This window comes from Musa acuminata, chromosome BXJ1-2 (genome assembly GCF_036884655.1).
Source record: "Musa acuminata AAA Group cultivar baxijiao chromosome BXJ1-2, Cavendish_Baxijiao_AAA, whole genome shotgun sequence".
NCBI lineage: Eukaryota > Viridiplantae > Streptophyta > Magnoliopsida > Zingiberales > Musaceae > Musa > Musa acuminata.
The window spans coordinates 4,629,091-4,648,476 of NC_088328.1; the positions used below are offsets into that span (position 1 = coordinate 4,629,091).

At 40.9% G+C, this 19,386-nt stretch overlaps 1 pseudogene; it reads left to right on the plus strand.

The window, feature by feature from the left end:
- The first annotated feature begins 1,152 nt into the window (after window positions 1-1,152).
- On the plus strand, window positions 1,153-9,260 carry LOC103974604 (receptor-like protein kinase ANXUR1; annotated as a pseudogene).
- Window positions 9,261-19,386: the final 10,126 nt, after the last annotated feature.

The following is a 19,386-nucleotide window of genomic DNA, read 5'->3' on the forward strand; positions in this document are numbered from 1 at the left end:
ACTAATAAAATTTTTAATAAGACTAATCACTTCTTGAAGGGTGAGCAAAGAGCTTAAAAAAACCTTCACGGCTGCTGTTTGATAATGACAATCCCATCCCATCCCATCATCCTACCGTAAAGATTATTTCTTTTAACCATAGCTGAACTAGCTGTATAGTGATGAATGTATGGATTTCTAGCCCTAGAAATGATTGTTTTTTACTTTTACATTACCCCTACTTGAAACAGGGATGAGAGTTGAAAAAATTCGAATTCTTAATCCTCTATGGAGTGTTTTTAGGAACAAGGAAATTATGATGTTGATTCCATATTGTTGTGTCATCTAATGAATTTATTAAAATTAATCTTAGTAACATATATATTTTATTTACGTATTATATATACTACATATGTGCAATTTTATCATTCTTTTTCTAAATATAAAATTAATCTACTTGAAGTAGATGACTTGTGAATAATATTGAAAAAAAATCACCTATTTATAGATATTAGTGTTAATTTGATCTGTTTAATTTAAGTGTGGATGACTTTTAATTGGACTTTGGATGAATTTTAATATAGAAATATAAAACTAACAGGATTTATGTTTTAAGTAATTTATTAAGTTCAAGCTCAAGCATATTAAAATTTATGCCATTATTTTAGTTACGATTCATATCCTGTATGAACGTTCCAATGGGAACTGTTGGAGACCTCCATTTTTATATTAAAAATATAAGCCATATATAAACTTTATTTCTAATTAATTTTTTTCAATTACACTAAACCGAAGACAAGAGATTCTTCAAATGGATTCGATCGTTACATCAATTAACTACGCAACAGTATTCTACAATTTGCTATTCTACTTTGTCCATGAGCTGTATGAATTACTCCTGCTATCATATTCTACGTACAAACATTGGCATGTACTGACACGACATCATTTTCCAACATTAGCATTGTCTCCCGCCACAAACCAGTATCTGAATTCCTCCGCCTTTCATTCCTGTCCCAGGCAAAGAAAACATTGGAGGAAGAGAAGGCAAAGAATGCCAACAGAGAGAAAGCTGAGGAAGTAAGGAATTGCTCTCTGTTATCTCCGTAACACTCTTCGCATCTCCATGGAGATTTGCCCAATCCGACAGCAGTTTGAAGCAGCTTCGACACCATGAATTCCCGTCGCCACTGTTTGCTATCTCTTCTCATCTCCCTTCTTATCCTTGGCTGTTCCTCCTCCGTCGCCTCGGAGGCCGCTTATGTCCCCTCCGATTCGATCCTCCTGAACTGCGGATCTTCCTCGGATGCTACTGACTCCGATGGCCGGAAATGGCTGGCGGACACGACCTCAAAGTCCAGCCTCTCCTCCAGGAACTCGGCCCCTGCGACCGCCCTGTATCAGGACCCGTCTCTCCCCTCGGCTGTCCCCTACATGACGGCGCGGGTCTTCACGTCGGAATCTACCTTCAAGTTCGCCGTCAACAAGAGCGAACGCCACTGGGTCCGCCTCCACTTCTATCCCTCCACCTACAACGGCCTCGCCCCGGATACCTCTTATTTCTCCGTCTCCACTTCCGACGGCATCACCCTCCTCAGCAACTTCGGCGCCTACATCACCGCCAAGGCCCTCACACAAGCCTACATCGTCAAAGAGTTCTCGGTCCTGCCCACCTCCGGCGGAAGTATAAGCCTCACCTTCACGCCGTCAGATAAGTACAACGGTTCTTTCGCTTTTGTCAATGGTATCGAGATCATATCGATGCCCGACATCTTCAGCGAGCCCGCACTGCTGGTCGGCTTCTCCGACCAGAACGTTGAGGTTGGTAGCTCCGCGTCGCTGACGATGTATAGGGTCAACGTTGGAGGGCAGTACTTGCCGCCGAGCAACGATTCCGGCCTTACCAGGTCGTGATACGATGACTCCCCCTACCTCTACGGCGCTGGGTTCGGCGTCACCTTCTCGGCGAGCAGTAAGCTCAAGATCAACTATCCGGAGGAGACGCCGGAGTACATTGCACCCACCGACGTCTATCGAACGACGAGGTCGATGGGCCCTGATCCGAAGGTCAACATGAACTACAATCTCACCTGGATATTCCAAGTCGATGCCAATTTCACCTACGTTGTCAGGCTCCATTTCTGCGAGCTCCAGCTTACCAAGGTCAACCAGAGGGTCTTCGACATCTTTGTCAACATCCAAACTGCGCAAGCTCAAGCAGATGTCATCGCGTGGACTTCTTCCAAAGCCGTGCCAGTCTACAAGGACTACGCCGTGTATGTGACTGATGGCCCTGGTGATGAGTAGCTGTTTGTGGCACTGCATCCTTCGGCAGCCGCAAAGCCCGAATATTACGACTTGTTCTTAATGGTATGGAGATCTTTAAGCTGAATGACACTGCCGGGAACCTGGCAGAACCCAATCCCGAGCCTTAATCGATGCTTGCCGAAGCCGAACTGGACGCGACGCAGCCTAGCTTCTCGTCGGAATTCAAAAGCAAGGTGCATCATATTGTTGGGAAAAATATGTTAAAGCGGAATAATTCTTTCCCTCTTTGTGTATCAAAATAGGTTCCTCATCAAAATACCAACTTGATATCCAAATGAAAATATCAATCAGCACAGCATAAACAATAGAGCAAAAATCAATCACACAATGAGACCAAATCTTTTTAACGTGGAAAACACAATGTGAAAAAAATCACGGGACCGTAGTCCACCTCAAACTTCCACTATCAATAATAATGATAACAGGTTTATAGTATGTCTTTTCTAGAATAACTAGAGGATCATAATAACATCAAAAACATAGATCTTGGCTCAACAATAGCATATCTTCATCATGTAGGATGGATGTCCTCAAAAGAGAATTCTAGATCTCACAGAGTAGATATCGTAAGAAAGTACCTTAAAGAGGGTAAACTGCAGATCAACACCATTAGGATTGTAGAGTTTGCTGCAAGGATTCTCCACATAAAATTTGGGTCGAAACTGACAACGTTTGGCCACCGATCGTCAAGCAGAAAACTCAGAAACCTAATCTTTCTCTCTCTATTTCTCTCTCCTCTTTCCTATGCACGTCGCACGCTGCAATATGCTCTCTTTTTCTCACCTTCTCTCTCCTCTTTTTAATTTTTTTCATTTGCTGATTTGGACTCAAAAGGCCTAATTGTCCAAGCCCACATATGGGCTGGACCCAACAATTCTTCCCCTCCAGCTCATATGGTGGGTTGTACCAAGCCCGCTCTTTGCCTACATGCTTCAAGCTTCTCTTTAGGCAAAGACTTTGTTAATATATCTGAACTATTCTCATTGGTATGCACTTTTTCCAATTATAATTCTTTCATCTCAAGCACTTCACGAATCCAGTGATATCTCACATCAATATGCTTGGATCTAGAATGGTATGTTGAATTCTTGGAGAGGTGAATGACGCTCTGACTATCACAGTAAACAGTATATACTTCCTGTTTCAAGCCCAATTCCTGTAGAAACTTTTTCATCAATAAAGTTTCCTTACAGGCTTCAGTAACTGTTATGTATTATGCTTCTATGGTTGATAGAGCAACACACTTCTGTAACTTAGACTGCCAAGAGACTGCTCCTTCTGCAAATGTCATCAAGAATCCCGAAGTGGACTTCCTGGAATCAGTATCACCTGCCATGTATGCATCTGTGTAGCCTTCTAACACAGGTTCATCACTGCCAAAACATAAACACAACCTGAAAGTACCTCTTAGATATCTTAATATCCATTTCACTGCTGCCCAATATTTCTTTTCAGGATTAGAGAGAAATCGGCTAACAACTCCAACTACATGAGCTATATCTGGCCTACTACAAACCATAGCATACATCAAACTGCCTACTGCAGATGAGTAAGGCACTCTGGACATTTCTTCTATTTCTTTCTCACTTGTAGGACATTATTTCGAATAAAGCTTGAAATGACCTGCAAGTGGGGAACAAACTGTTTTGGCTTTACTCATGTTGAATCTTTCAAGAACCTTTTCAATGTAAGTCTTCTGAGATAGCCAAATCTTCCTTTTCTTCTTATCACGAAGAATCTTCATGCCAAATATTTGTTTCACCGATCCCAAGTCTTTCATGGCAAAAGACTTAGCTCTCTTTTAAGCTTTCCAAATTTTTTTCAATATCATGGCCAACAATCAGCATATCATCAACATATAGCAGTAAAATAATAAAATCATCATCTGAAAATTTCTTTATAAACACATAATAATCAGATGTGGTTCTATCATACCCTTGGCACATCATAAAGGAATCAAACTTCTTATACCACTGTCTAGGTGCCTGTTTGAGTCCATATAAGCTTTTCTTAAGCTTACATACCAGATTTTCTTTTCCCTTGACTTTGAAACATTCTGGTTGCTCCATGTAAATTTCTTCTTCTAAGTCACCATGAAGAAATGCTATTTTTACATCAAGTTGCTCAACTTCTAAATTCAAGCGGACAGCCAAACCAAAAACAACTCGGATAGAGGACATTTTCACAACTGGAGAAAATATTTCTTCAAAGTCAATATCTTTCTTCTGACTGAATCCTTTCACAACTAGTCGTGCCTTGTATCTTTGTTGTGAGGTATTATTTTCAGTCTTCAATTTATAAACCCACTTATTCTTGAGAGCTTTCTTCTCTTTAGGCAACTTTACCAAGTCATAGGTGTGATTCTCAAGTAAGGATCTCATCGCTTCTTGCATGGCTTTAACCCACTCATTCTTATTCTCATGTAGAATAGCTTCATGGTAAGTTTCTGGCTCTCCCCCGTTAGTAAGCATAACATACTCATGTGGAGGATATCTGGTAGAGGGTTGTCGCTCTCTAGTGGATCTTCTCAATGAAATCTCAACTGGTGGTGGAGGTAGCTGTTCAGTTAGTTCAGCATCATCAACTATAGGTGTATCATCACTGGTATTCTCACCACAATCTTCTTGTTCATCTCCCCCATTATCATCATGAACTACAGGTGAAGGAACTGGACCTAAACTCCAAGGAATATAAATAGAGGTTTCTGGCTTCTCAACATTATCACCATCATCAAACAATTGGTCTTAGGTGTATCATCACTGGTATTCTCACCACAATTTTCTTGTTCATCTCCCCCATGATCATCATGAACTACAAGTGAAGGAACTGGACCCAAACTCTAAGGAATATAAACAGAGGTTTCTGGCTTCTCAACATTATCACCATCATCAAACAATTGATCTTCAAGAAACACAACATCTCTGCTTCTAATAATCTTCTTGTTCACTGGATCCCATAATCTGTAACCAAACTCTTCATGACCATATCCCAAGAAGATACATGCTTTGGCTTTACTATCAAGCTTGGACCTCTCATCTTTGGGAATATGAACAAATTCTTTACACCCAAAGACTTTTAAGTGATTATAAGATATATCTTTTCCTCTCCATACTCTCTCTAGAACATCATCTTTCAGAGAACTGATGGAGAAAGATTTATCAGGTCAATTGTAGTTCTCATAGCCTCCCCCCAAAATGACTTCGGTAACTTGGCGTGGGAAAGCATACACCTAATCCATTCTTCAATGGTTCTGTTCATCCTTTCTGCTACACCGTTCTGCTGAGGAGTTTTAAGAACTGTTTTCTCAAGCCTGATTCCATGAAATCTGTAATAATTCTCAAAAGGACCCCTGTACTCACCACCATTATCTGATCGAATACACTTTAGTTTTCTGCCAGTTTCTCTTTCAACACTGACATAAAACTCCTTAAAAATATCGAGTACCTAGTCTTTAGATTTCAAAGCAAAAGCCCACACTTTTCTAGAATGGTCATCAATAAAAGTAACAAAATAAAGAGCACCTCCAATAGTTCTAGTTTGCATAGTACAAACATCAATATAAACTAAATCAATAACATCTGATCTTCTAGATGATGGATATGTCTGAAATGCAACTCTATGTGTTTTTCCAGCTAAGCAATGATCACAAGATTTAAGAGATGTACCTTGCAACTCAGGTAAGAACTGCTTTCTAGCAAGAGTTTGAAGTCCCTTCTCGCTGATATGTCCAAGCCTCTTATGCCAAAGATTAATCTCTCCTTTGTGTAGCTTAGCTTCCATGACATAAAAAGAGTTAATCTTTTTTCCTTTTGCCACAATCAGAGAACCTTTAGTGAGTTTCCATTTGCTTTCACCAAAATAATGTGCAAAGCCCTCATCGTCAAGTCTACCTGTAGATATCAAGTTAAGACGAATATCTGGAACATGCCTTACATCTTTGAGTATTAATTTGCTCTCAATACTGGTCTCTAAGCAAATATCTCCAATACCCACAATCTTAGATGTACTATTGTTTCCCATTCTAACATTACCAAAATCACCAACAGTGTAAGATCTAAAGAAATCACCATGAGAAGTAACATGAAATGAAGCACCAGAGTCAATTGCCCAATAACCCTCCTGAGCTATAAGACTAACACAACCTTTATCACAAACAATAGTGGTATTACCTTCAGCAGCAACTGTATTGGTCTCTATCTCATTTTTCTTCATTTCATTCTGTTCTCGCTTACAAAACCTACACTCTTTCTTCATGTGACCTGGCCTATTACAGTGAAAACATTTGATATCTCTTCTAGACTTAGATCTTCCTCTATATTCATGTGGATTTCTACTATGACTTCTTCCACGTCTTTCTTGTTTTTCAGTAACAAATGCACTAGAAGAAGATTCACCTTGTTCTTTTCTTTTGGCATCTTCATTTAGCAAACTGTCTTTAACCATATCAATAGTTAGAGTCCCCTCTGGCGTGGAGTTACAAATAGTCACCACATACGTTTTCCAACTTTCTGGTAAAGAGCTGAGAAGTAACAATTCCTGCATCTCATCATCTATATTCATTTTGATAGCAACTAACTTGTTTGCAAGACTCTGAAATAGGCTTATGTGCTCAATAATGTTACCGCCATCTTTATACTTCAAATTTACAAGCCTTCTGAGGAGAGAAATTCTATTTCCCATTGTCTTTTTCGCAAAGAGGTTTTCTAACCTTTGCCAAACAACATCAGCTCTGGTTTCATCAGAAATATGTTAATGCAAGTTTATATCCATCCATCTTCTAATATAGGCAATGACTTTTCTATGTTGAACTTCCCATTCTTTATCGTCCATAGTAGAAGGTTTATCTTTAACCTTGATAGGCTTATACAAATGTTTGCAATATAGCAAATCTTCCATCAGACGCCTCCAAGTGGAATAATTTGATGAGTTCAATTTAATCATTCAATCTGACTGCTCCATTTCAATCACACAAGAAAAACTAGCACCAAACAACCTGATGCTCTGATACCACTTGTTGGGAAAAATCTATTAAAGCGGAATAATTCTTTCCCTTTTTGTGTATCAAAATAGGTTCCTAATCAAAATACCAACTTGATATCCAAATGAAAATATCAACCAGATATCAATCACACAGTGAGACCAAATCTTTTTAACGTGAAAAACCCAATGTGGGAAAAACCACGGGATCGTAGTCCACCTCAAACTTCCACTATCAATAATAATGATAACAGGTTTACAGTAGGTCTTTTCTAGAATAACTAGAGGATCAGAATAACATCAAGAATATAGATCTTGGCTCAACAACAGCATATCTTCATCATGTAGGATGGATGTCCTCAAAAGAGAATTCTAGATCTTACAGAGTGGATATCGTAGGAAAGTACCTTAGAGAGGGTAAACTGCAGATCAACACCATTAGGATTATAGAGTTTGCTGCAAAGATTCTCCACATAAAATTTGGGCCGAAACTGACAACGTTTGGCCACAGATCGTCAAGTAGAAAACTCAGAAACATAATCTTTCTCTCTCTATTTCTCTCTCCTCTTTCCTATGCACCCGCTGCACGCTGCAATCTGCTCTCTTTTTCTCACCTTCTCTCTCCTCTTTTTAATTTTTTTCATTTGTTGATTTGGGCTCAATAGGCCCAATTGTCAAAGCCCACATATGGGCTGGACCCAACACTTATCGGCAGTGCAGCAGGTGGCGTTGTAGCTGCCAGCGTAGCCTTCGTCCTCTGCGTTGTGATGTATCAGCGCAAGAAGAGGATGGTTGGAAACGAGTCCACCGGTGTCTCGGCTTGGTTGCCTATCTACGGTGGGAACTCTCATACCTCGGCCAGCAGCTCAACCATCTCCGGCAAGAGTTGCGCGAGCAGCCACCTGTCGAATTTAACGGCTATGTGCAGGCATTTCTCGTTTGCGGAGATAAAGAAGGCAACTAAGAGCTTCGACGAGTCGCTGGTCATTGGAGTTGGAGGGTTCGGGAAAGTCTACAAAGGAGTGGTCGACGAGGGCACCAAAGTGGCAATCAAGAGATCCAATCCGTCCTCGGAACAAGGCGTTAATGAATTCCAAACGGAGATCGAGATGCTTTCAAAGCTGAGGCACAAGCATTTGGTCTCTCTCATCGGCTTCTGCGAAGAAAACGGTGAGATGATCTTGGTCTACGACTACATGGCGTATGGCACACTCAGGGAGCATCTGTACAAGACCAACAATCCTCCATTGTCATGGAAACAAAGGTTGGAGATCTGCATCGGAGCAGCCAGGGGGCTTCACTACCTCCACACCGGTGCCAAGTACACCATAATCCACAGGGATGTCAAGACCACCAACATTCTACTGGACGAGAAATGGATGGCCAAGGTTTCAGATTTCGGGCTATCCAAGACCGGTCCCACGATGAATCAAACCCATGTGAGCACCATGGTCAAAGGAAGCTTCGGCTACTTGGATCCGGAGTACTTCAGGCGGCAGCAGTTGACCGATAAGTCCGATGTCTACTCGTTCGGGGTGGTTCTTTTCGAGGTGTTGTGTGCAAGAGCAGCACTGAGCCCAAATCTTCCAAAGGAGCAGGTCAGCCTCGCCGACTGGGCATTACACTGCTAGAAGAAGGGAGTGCTGGCGGACATCATCGACCCTCACCTGGAAGGAAAAAGTAGCCCCGAGTGCTTGAAGAAGTCTGCAGAGACGGCTGAGAAGTGCCTGTTGGATCATGGAGTTGATAGGCCTTCCATGGGGGATGTGTTGTGGAACCTCGAGTTCGCACTGCAACTGCAAGACAACTTCGAAAGTGGGAAACCGGTCTCAGAGGAGGTTAGTGACAGAGCTGCGTCAGGGGTGAATGGTGGTGGCAGCCACCAGTCCGGAAGTACCGGCGTAGGGAGCGAGGACTCGGATGATATAACCAATAGTGCAGTGTTCTCTCAGCTCATCAATCCGGTGGGACGATGACAGCCCTGCTGGTGCAAGTCCAACTGCCTTATTTTTATTATTATTTATTTTTCCTTCTAATTAACCATTTAATACACAAACAAATATCTTACTTTCGGTGCGCCAAATATATTTAAGCCACTTAATTGTAAATTATGTTGTTTAATTCATAATGTTTGATCATATTAGCTGAATTTTTATCATGAATTTTTTATTATTGACGACGAGTCTCCGAACACTGAATAAAAAGAAGTCAAAATAGTCATTTTCTTAGTTTTTTAATAAATCAGACTTTTAATACTTATTTCACATTAATTTTATGACTTGAATTATGAGATATGTTTTAGAGATCAAAAATATATTATGACTTCAATTTTCTGCGCAATCAGCTTTCCCAATATTGGAAAAATAAATTCTTATCACCGGTTAAAATCCCAAGATGACTTTTAATTATTTTATAAGTTTTTAATTATTTAATTATTTATTTTTAATATTAAAATTGAGTATGCTTGGTGGATTGTTTCGATTGTTAGGATCAAGAGTGTCACTAAGAAGAGGTAGGGGGGGGGGAGGAGGGTGAATAAGTGTAGCGAAAAAAGCGTTGATTCCGAAAAATATTCGTTTCGATTCAATCCATTTCAGAAAAAAATTGAACTTGAAAGCTTTCGTAAAAGTGCAAAGAGAATGGTAAGGAAGTTTGCAGTAATGTAAATTACACAAATAGAAAAGCAAATCAGAATTTGAGTGGTTCGATCGTTGTGACCTACATCCACTTCCGATTCCTCCTCCGTCGAGGTCACTAGCATCCACTAATGGTCTTCCTTCAATAGGCGAAGACCAACCACCTCTTTACAGTGCTTTCTCATTTTCACGGGTTTAGGAGATAACCCTTACAAGTCTCACACCTCTTTTGAATGATCTCAACACTTAGAAAGGGTGGAGGAGGACTATAGTACTTTTACAACACTTTAACATTTCAAAGATTCAAGATTATGCCTTTCGTGCCCTTTCATGTAGAAAAGGGTGGGGTATTTATAGGCCCCAATGGCTTCAAAATTGGAGCCAAAAAGTGTCTCATCCCGGTTTTCCAGGGTACTGGCGGTACCACCGCCATTACTAGGCAGTAACACCGCCCAGTCTGGGAGGTACGACCGCCTGGCAGAGCTTGGAGACCGAGCTCTAATGGTACCATTGCTTGACAGGGGCGGTACCACCACTAGTAGCATTAATTGCCGACGGTACCATCGCCCAGAACACTTGGGAGACCGGATCTGCCAGGCGATGCCATTGTTAGGATCGGAGCGGCACTAAGAGGGGGGGGGGGGGGGGGGGGGGGGGTGAATTAGTGCAGCAGATTAAAATTTTGGTTTCGACAAATCTTTTGATACGATAAAAACCGAACTTGAAAAGCTTAACTTGAACGCGTATTCATAAAGGCGTGCAGCAAAGGTAATGAGGAAATAAAGCACGTAAGAAGGTTTGCAGTAATATAAATAGCAATAAGAAAATGCAAACCAGAGATCACGCCAATTTTAAAGTGGTTCGGTCAAATGACCTACATCCACTTGCGAGGCCCTCTTCGATGAGGCTCCCACCTTCCACTAGCAAATCTCTTGAAGGGGAAGGACAAATACCCCTCTTACAACCTTTTACAAGCGGTTCACACTCTTACAAATTTTTAGCAAGAAAGAAGGAGGTGAACACTCTAGCAAATTGAAAACAAGACTTGCTAAGACTTTTCTAAGACCTTTCTCTCAATCAATTACTTCTAAAAAAGTTGTAATCTCAGCTGAGAATTGAGGGGTATTTATAGGCCTCAAGAGGATTCAAATTTGGGCTCCAAAATTTGAATTCTCTTTGGTTCCCGATGCTGGCGGTGCCACCGCCTGTCAGTGTCTGACACTGACAGTGTACTGGTGGTGCCACCGCCCAGCCAAGCGGTGCCATCGCCTGGCTCTCGGGTGCTGGGTGGTGCCACCGCCTAGTCTAGTGGTGCCACCGCCAGATCCTTCGGTTCACTGGTTGGGCTTTAAGTTCAGCCCAAACCAAGTCTAATTTTGGGCCCAATTGGCCCCTAACCAGGATATAGGATTTTCTTTTAATCCTAATCCTAATTACATATGAACTACATAACTAAAAACATCCCAAGCAAGTTTTCAACCGCGAACGTCGAGTCTTGTTCCGGTGAGCTTTCTGACGAACTTCCGGCGGACTTCCGATATGCCCTCGGATTTCTTCCGACGGACTCCCAGCAGGCTCCCGATCTTGTAACGACTTCAACGAGTAGCCGAGCCTTCTCGGTGATCTCCGCGAACCTCCGACGATCTCTTCAGCGAACTTCCAAAAATTCCGACAAGTTCCTGATTTCTTCTCGGTTGGTTCCGGCAGCATCTCCGACGATTCTTCGGACTCTTAAACGTCCATCGAACTTGACTCCGATATTCTTGCTTTATGTTTTCTGGTTATCGTAGTTAATCCTGCACACTTAACTTAATAATATGGATTAGATCAATTAACCTATCAATTGATTTTATCATCAAAATCCGAGATTCAACAGCCACCACCGGCTCTAGCTGTGCCATCGCTGGCCATGATTTCAAGTGCTGAATGGACTGTTTAATCCGACCCAATTCAGTCCTATTAAGGACCCTGTTGGCCCCTGACCGAGTTAGTGGGATTACCTCTCGATCCTAACTCAACTAATTTTCTAACTATGATTAAGGCATGCAATTAGTCCGGTATGTCGATTTTTCTTTCAGCGAAAATTCCAGCGAACTCTCGGCGATCTTCCAACGAACTCTCGACGATCTTCCGACGAGCATCCAACGAACTTCCGACGAACTCTCGGCGAGCTCCCAACACACTTCCGGCACATCGTCCGAATCTTTGACTCTAGCCATCATCTGCTTTATGCCTTACTGCTATCGTAATTAATCCTACACACTTATCTCAACATATAGATTAGGTCAAACAATTGACCAATTGATTTCATCATCAAAATCTGAGATTTAACAATCTCTCCTTTTTTGATGATGGCAACCAATTGGTGAAGGAGTTAACCTTAACTCCCCCTATCTATATATTATATTTTGAGAAAAGACATTTTTAAATTCAAGGATTTTGAATTCAAGCATCAAACTGATGAGTTATTATTCAATCATGCACAACATGATACTTATCATGATTCACCGATTCAAAATATGATACCACGTATCCATTTCAAATTTTAAAAGATGATACTAATGACAATTCTGTTGAATCTCGTATTTTGATGATGAAGCCACTTGATATATGTTTATGATTTAATCTGCGTTTTGAGTAACGCAGGATGCTTCGATCAGGATGAGACAATTAAAGTAGAAAAATCATGTTGTGCCGAAGGAACATGTCAGAAGATTGGACATCGGGCCGGTGGATCGGTCGACGTATCGACAGAAGGCTTCGGGCCGTGAACTCGGGCATCGGACCAAGAAGAGCGGGTATTGTGCCAAGGATATCGGAGTTGCGGAGTCAACTGGCCGATTGGGCAATAGGCTGCAGGAGAGGACGATGCGCCGAAGAATCGGACGAAGCGTCGAGAGACCAATGACATGCCGGACAACTTGGTTAATTGCTTAGGATTAATTGTCTCGATCGAAGTTTTGTTTTAAGTGTGCAGGATTAACTACGATGGAAGTAAGACATGCAGCAGGAGTTGCGCCGGAGTCAATACAATGATCACGTTGGGAGTTCGAGAGTTCGATGGAAGTTCGGACAGTCGTCGGAGGTTCTACGGGAACAAATCCGAGAAGTCCAGGAGCTTGCCAAAGAAGCTCGTCGGAACTCGCCAAGTGGACAGTCGCAAGTCCAGGAGTTTGCCGGAAGTCCGCAGGAGCATCACCGAGGGTTCATCGGATGATCGACGGAAGTTCGCCGGAAGAAGCGATTGACGTACCGGAGCAAGTTGCAGTAAATGTCTTAGGAAATAATCGTAGTTAGCACAATGATTAAGTTAGAAATAGGAGGTGATCCCATTAACTTAATCTTGGGGCAATCGGGCCCCTGAAAGACCCAAATTGGGCCGAATGAATCAACCCATTCGGACCTGAAATAGTGCTAGGAGGTAGCACCGCCAGGGTAGGAGGTAGCACCGCCCAGGAGGCAGTCTCCGAGCGAGACTGGGCGGTGCAACCGTCCCAGCCAAGAGGTAGCACCGCCTGGGCTCAGTTTCTGAGCGAGACTGGGCGGTGCAACCGCCCCTGACAAGAGGTGGCACCGCCTGAGCTCAGTCTTCGAGCTCTGGCAGGCGGTGCAACCGCCTCAGTCAGGAGGTGCAACCGCCTGAGCTCAGTCTTCGAGCTTTGGCAAGTGGTGCAACCGCCCCTGACAGGAGGTGGCACCGCCTAGAGGCTCAGTCTTCGAGCTCTACCAAGCGGTGCAATCGCTCCAGTCAGGAGGTGCAACCGCCTGATCCTGGAATTCCGGGAATTGACAGTTTTGAACTCCAAATTTGAACTGGGTTGGGACCTATAAATACCCTACCCATTCAGCACTGAATGAACACAGACATACACCGAAATCTTGATCTTTTTCTGTGATTCTTAGAGCTCAAAATTGTTGTAAAGGCCAAAAGTTCTTCTCCCTCTTTTCTTCCAAGTTTTGAGTTGTAAAGAGAGGAGAGAAAATTCTGTAAGGGTTGTCTCCTAAGCCCGTCAAAAGGAGTGAAACTGTAAAAGGGTGGTTGGCCTTCGCCTATTGAAGGAAGGCCTCTAGTTGACGTCGGTGACCTCGTCGGTGGAGGAAGCCAAAAGTGGAGTAGGTCAAGATTGACCGAACCACTCTAAATCTCGGTTTGCATTTACTTTGAGCATTTTATCTTTGCTGCAAACCTCCTAAATAGCTACTGCCTTCTGCGCTTTTACAAATGAGTTTCTAAGTTCAGAGCTTTCCGAATCTGCGTTTAGACGTAAATCAGCTTTTTCGTACGATCATTACATTTCAGTTTACGTTTACGTTTTGATTTCAATCATAACTGCAAACTGCCTTCTGCGCATTTATAAAACGTATCTCAAAGTTCAGTATCCTCAAAATTGGCATTTAGACGTAAACCGGTTTTATCGTATGAACGTTGCATTTCAGTTTGCGCTTGCATTCTGATTTTCATCATAAACTGCAAACTACCTTCGTAGATTTACTTTAACGTCATCTTGCTTAATCTTAAGTTAAAGTAATCTTAGAATCGGTTTTTACATCGAAATCATTTTTATCAAACGAACGCAGCTTTCGATTTTAATAGTGAAAGTTTTCCGCTGCACTAATTCACCCCCCCCCCTCTTAGTGCTCTTGATCCTAACAATTGGTATCAGAGCCCGGTATTTCTCATTTCGGATTTACACCCGAGAGAAATGACTCTTCATAGTTTTCAAGAGGGCTTATCGGTCTTTCGTCCACCGTTGTTTAACGGATTGGACTACACTTATTGGAAAACTCGAATGAGAGTTTTCTTGACTTCTATGAATTTGGATTTATGGAATATCGTTGAAAATGATTTTCAACTTCCCTCTAAACCGATGAACGAATGGTCGGATTTGGAGAAGAAGTATTTTTCTTTAAACGCGAAGGCTATGAATGCCTTATTTTGCGCTTTAGACAAAAATGAGTTCAATCGGATTTCTACGTGCGAAACGACTTTTGACATTTGGCGAACACTTGAAATCACGCACGAGGGAACTAGTAGAGTCAAAGACTCGAAAGTTAACATTTTATTGCATGATTTTGACCTTTTTCGAATGCAACCAAGCGAGACTATAGGCGACATGTACACCCGTTTCACGGATGTCGTCAATAGTTTAAGAGCTCTTGGAAAATGTTTTTCGGATTTTAAACTCGTAAACAAGATTTTGCGCTCACTTTCTAAACTTTGGGATTCAAAAGTAACTGCTATTCAAGAATCGAAAAACTTGAACCAATTTCCACTTGAAGAACTAATTGGTTCTTTGATCACATATGAAATGACGTGCAATGCACGTGAAGAACTTGAGAACCACCTTCCAAAAAACAGGAAGGATTTGGGACATAGAACATTTGAAGACCAGTCGAGCATAAGCTCAAGTGATGGTGAACTTAAACTACAAATGAAACAAAAATTAAAAAGTAAGAAGAATGGAACTACTCTGAAGACGAGGAGAAGAACAAAAATTGGGATGAATCGAGCTCCTCTGAAGACGAGGAGAAAATCAACAAAGGCGAGGTGGCAAACTACGCCTTTACGCCTTTCGACGCTGAGGTAATCAAAATGCCTTTAATTTACTTCGAAATTACATGATGCTTTTCATGATGCATTTTTCTTTTTCTTTAAATTTTCTTGAAAATTACATTTTTAATAATTTAATAATGAAAATGCAAAAATATGATCATGCTTGTAATTTTGAAAATGATAATGAAAATTGCATGTCTTATGTTAATGCAAGATAAAAATCTAATGATTGTACACCTAGTGAGATTAATCTTATTTATGTGCTTGAGAAGCAAGAATGTATATTTTGATGATTTTCATATTGCTTTTCAATGACGATACATGACTTTTGTCTGGAAGGCTTGATATTTTTCATTGTCTTTGTTTGTTAAGTATGATGTATGGTTTTGACATAAGAATAAAGATTTGAGCATGCTATTATAAAGTCAATCATATAAATTAAAACTAAAGAAGTTTTAGGCATTTATAAGAATCATTCAAAATTATGTTCAATGAAACCTTGCTTAATGTTGCAATAAAAATATTAAAGTTTTGATACTATGATTTGACGATTTTATGCATGAGATTTTAAAGTTATACATGATGATTTTTGTGATTGATGGTTTTATGATGAAATTCATTTTACGATCCTAAACGTTGATGCATGTTTTCATTTGACATAAATGAAAAGGCATGCTAACATGATATCGATCACTTAAGATGAAACACTTAAAAAAGGGGAGAAATATATGAATTGATGCTATAAACACTATGCTATGATTATCCCATGCTTGCATCATCAAGAGATATATGAATTGATGCTATGATTGCCAAATTTGCATTATGCCATGTTTGTATCATGCGTTAAGATATCAAGAACTTGTATCGTAATTTTACGCGTTGATATCTTACCATGTGATGAAATGCTACAATTGATGAACACTTGAAATGTAATCCTCTATCTTATTGATTTTTCAATAAATCTATGCTTGTCATATATGAATTTATTGAATGTAATTTTAAGGATGATTTCAGATTTGACAAATGCTTGATTCGTATTTACGACATAAGATACACTTTAAATATGAATCATGCTTCAATCAGATTAAATGCTTCAATCATTTTCTATCTCTAGAGTTCTCGATTTTGATGAAATACAAGTGATAAATTCATTTATGATATCTTGTAAATCACTTGAATTATGAATGAGTTTTTTTATGATGTGTTAAAAGAATCACTTAAAAAGAAAATGCTTTTCCCATCTTATCGAGATTAATGATTTCATGATATTGTGTGAATCTCGAAATTGACTTTGATGAAATCGTAATAAAGTTATTCATGTTATGAATCTTAAAAATGATAATATGCTTCATGTGATAATATGAATACATGAAACACTTATGATATTCCGTGTATTCATAAAATATTTATCTCATCATCCAATAACTCTTCTTGATATTCCTTATGAGATGAAATGAAATAATGCATGAAATACAAATGAGGAGTTAATGATCATGCATAATAGGATGTAATGAATTCTGACATTTAGATACCATCGTTTGAATATCTATGATCATGTTGCCAAAATGATATATCATGAATGCTTGAATATCATGTTTGATATGCTCATGATGATGATTGATTTTTCGGTATCATGCATAAAAAAAAAATGAAATGTAATGTTAATGAATTTGTGCATTGAAACTATAATGATGCACAAATAAGAATGATTACTTACCTTTGTCATGATTTAGAAATTGATGTAAAGGGTTTTTCCCTTCTTTTTGACAATGACAAAGGGGGAGATAGATTGCTAGCACAATTCAAGAAAAAGGCAAAAATTACAAAAGAGAAGAAATTGCTATCTTGAACATCACCGATAATTGCTAGCTTGAAATGTCAAGAAAATGCAAAAACTTGTTTATTTTCTTGCACATCTAAAGAGAAGATGCAAATGTAACACTTGCCAAATTGTTTGCTTGCCTCATGTAAAACATTATCTCTTGCTAGTTTGGCATTTTGCTAGCTTGCACTTTGCAAAGAAAGCAAAAATGACACTTCTCAAAAGAGAAGAAAGAGCTTGTTATCTTGAACATCACAAGCTTGCCAAACAAAAATTACAAAAGTGCTATCTTGCCTATCTCAAGAAGCAAAACTTGCATATCGTAAAAATTTGCTAGCTTGCAACTTGCATATTTCAAGAAGCAAGAGTTACCTTCTTGAACATCTCTAAATTGCTAGCTTGCAAGTTCTAAAATATTGCAACATTGCTAGCTTGCATGTTATAAAAGTGCTATCTTGTATGCTGTAAAACTTGCATATCTAAAACTTGATAGCTTGAATGTTCTAAGCATGATGTAACATTTGCTAAATTTTCTGGCTTCAAAACTGCATGATGATAAAACTTGATATTATGTTTTTCATGCAATGAGTTGAACCAATATCACAAACACTTGATTGTGGTACTTCTCCTTTTTGTTGATGACAAAGGGGGAGAAGTATGTTGATGACATGACATGTTATGCATAAGTTTATGCATAAGTTTATGCATAAGTTCATGTTGCAAGTATTCATGATGAATATTGCAATGACTTGAATTCAGTTTGAATTCAAGGTTCTATCAATATGGTATATTGATAGGGGGAGTTTGTTTAAACTCCGGGAGTTAAGTTTAACTCCGTCATCAAGTGGTTGTCATCATCAAAAAGGGGGAGATTGTTGAATCTCGTATTTTGATGATGAAACCACTTGATATATGTTTATGATTTAATCTGCGTTTTGAGTGACGCAGGATGCTTCGATCAGGATGAGACAATTAAAGTAGAAAAATCATGTTGTGCCGAAGGAACATGTCAGAAGATTGGACGTCGGGCCGGTGGATCGGTCGACGTATTGACAGAAGGCTTTGGGCCGTGGACTCGGGCATCGGGCCAAGAAGAATGGGTATTGTGCCAAGGATATCGGAGTTGCGGAGTCAACTGGCCGATTGGGCAATAGGTTGCAGGAGAGGACGATGCACCGAAGAATCGGACGAAGCGTCGAGAGACCAATGACATGCCGGACAACTTGGTTAATTGCTTAGGATTAATTATCTCGATCGAAGTTTTGTTTTAAGTGTTCAGGATTAACTACGATGGAAGTAAGACATGCAGCAGGAGTTGCGCCGGAGTCAAGACAATGATCACGTTGGGAGTTCGAGAGTTTGACGGAAGTTCGGACAGTCGTCGGAGGTTCTGCGGGAACAAATCCGAGAAGTCCAGGAGCTTGCCAAAGAAGCTCGTCGGAACTCACCAAGTGGATCATCGCAAGTCCAGGAGTTTGCCGGAAGTCCGCAGGAGCAACACCGAGGGTTCATCGGATGATCGACGGAAGTTCGCCAGAAGCTCGCCGGAAGAAGCGATTGACGTACCGGAGCAAGTTACAGTAAATGTCTTTGGAAATAATCGTAGTTAGCACAATGATTAAGTTAGAAATGGGAGGTGATCCCATTAACTTAATCTTGGGGCAATCGGGCCCCTGAAAGACCCAAATTGGGCCGAATGAATCAACCCATTCGGACCTGAAATAGTGCTAGGAGGTAGCACCGCCAGGGTAGGAGGTAGCACCGCCCAGGAGGCAGTCTCCGAGCAAGACTGGGCGGTGCAACCGCCCCAGCCAGGAGGTAGCACCGCCTGGGCTCAGTCTCCGAGCGAGACTGGGCGGTGCAACCGCCCCTGACAAGAGGTGGCACCGCCTGAGCTTAGTCTTCGAGCTCTGGCAGGCAGTGCAACCGCCTCAGTCAGGAGGTGCAACCGCTTGAGCTCAGTCTTCGAGCTCTGGCAGGAGGTGCAACCGCCCCTGACAGGAGGTGGCACCGCCGAGAGGCTCAGTCTTCGAGCTCTGCCAGGTGGTGCAACCGCTCCAGTCAGGAGGTGCAACCGCCTGATCCCGGAA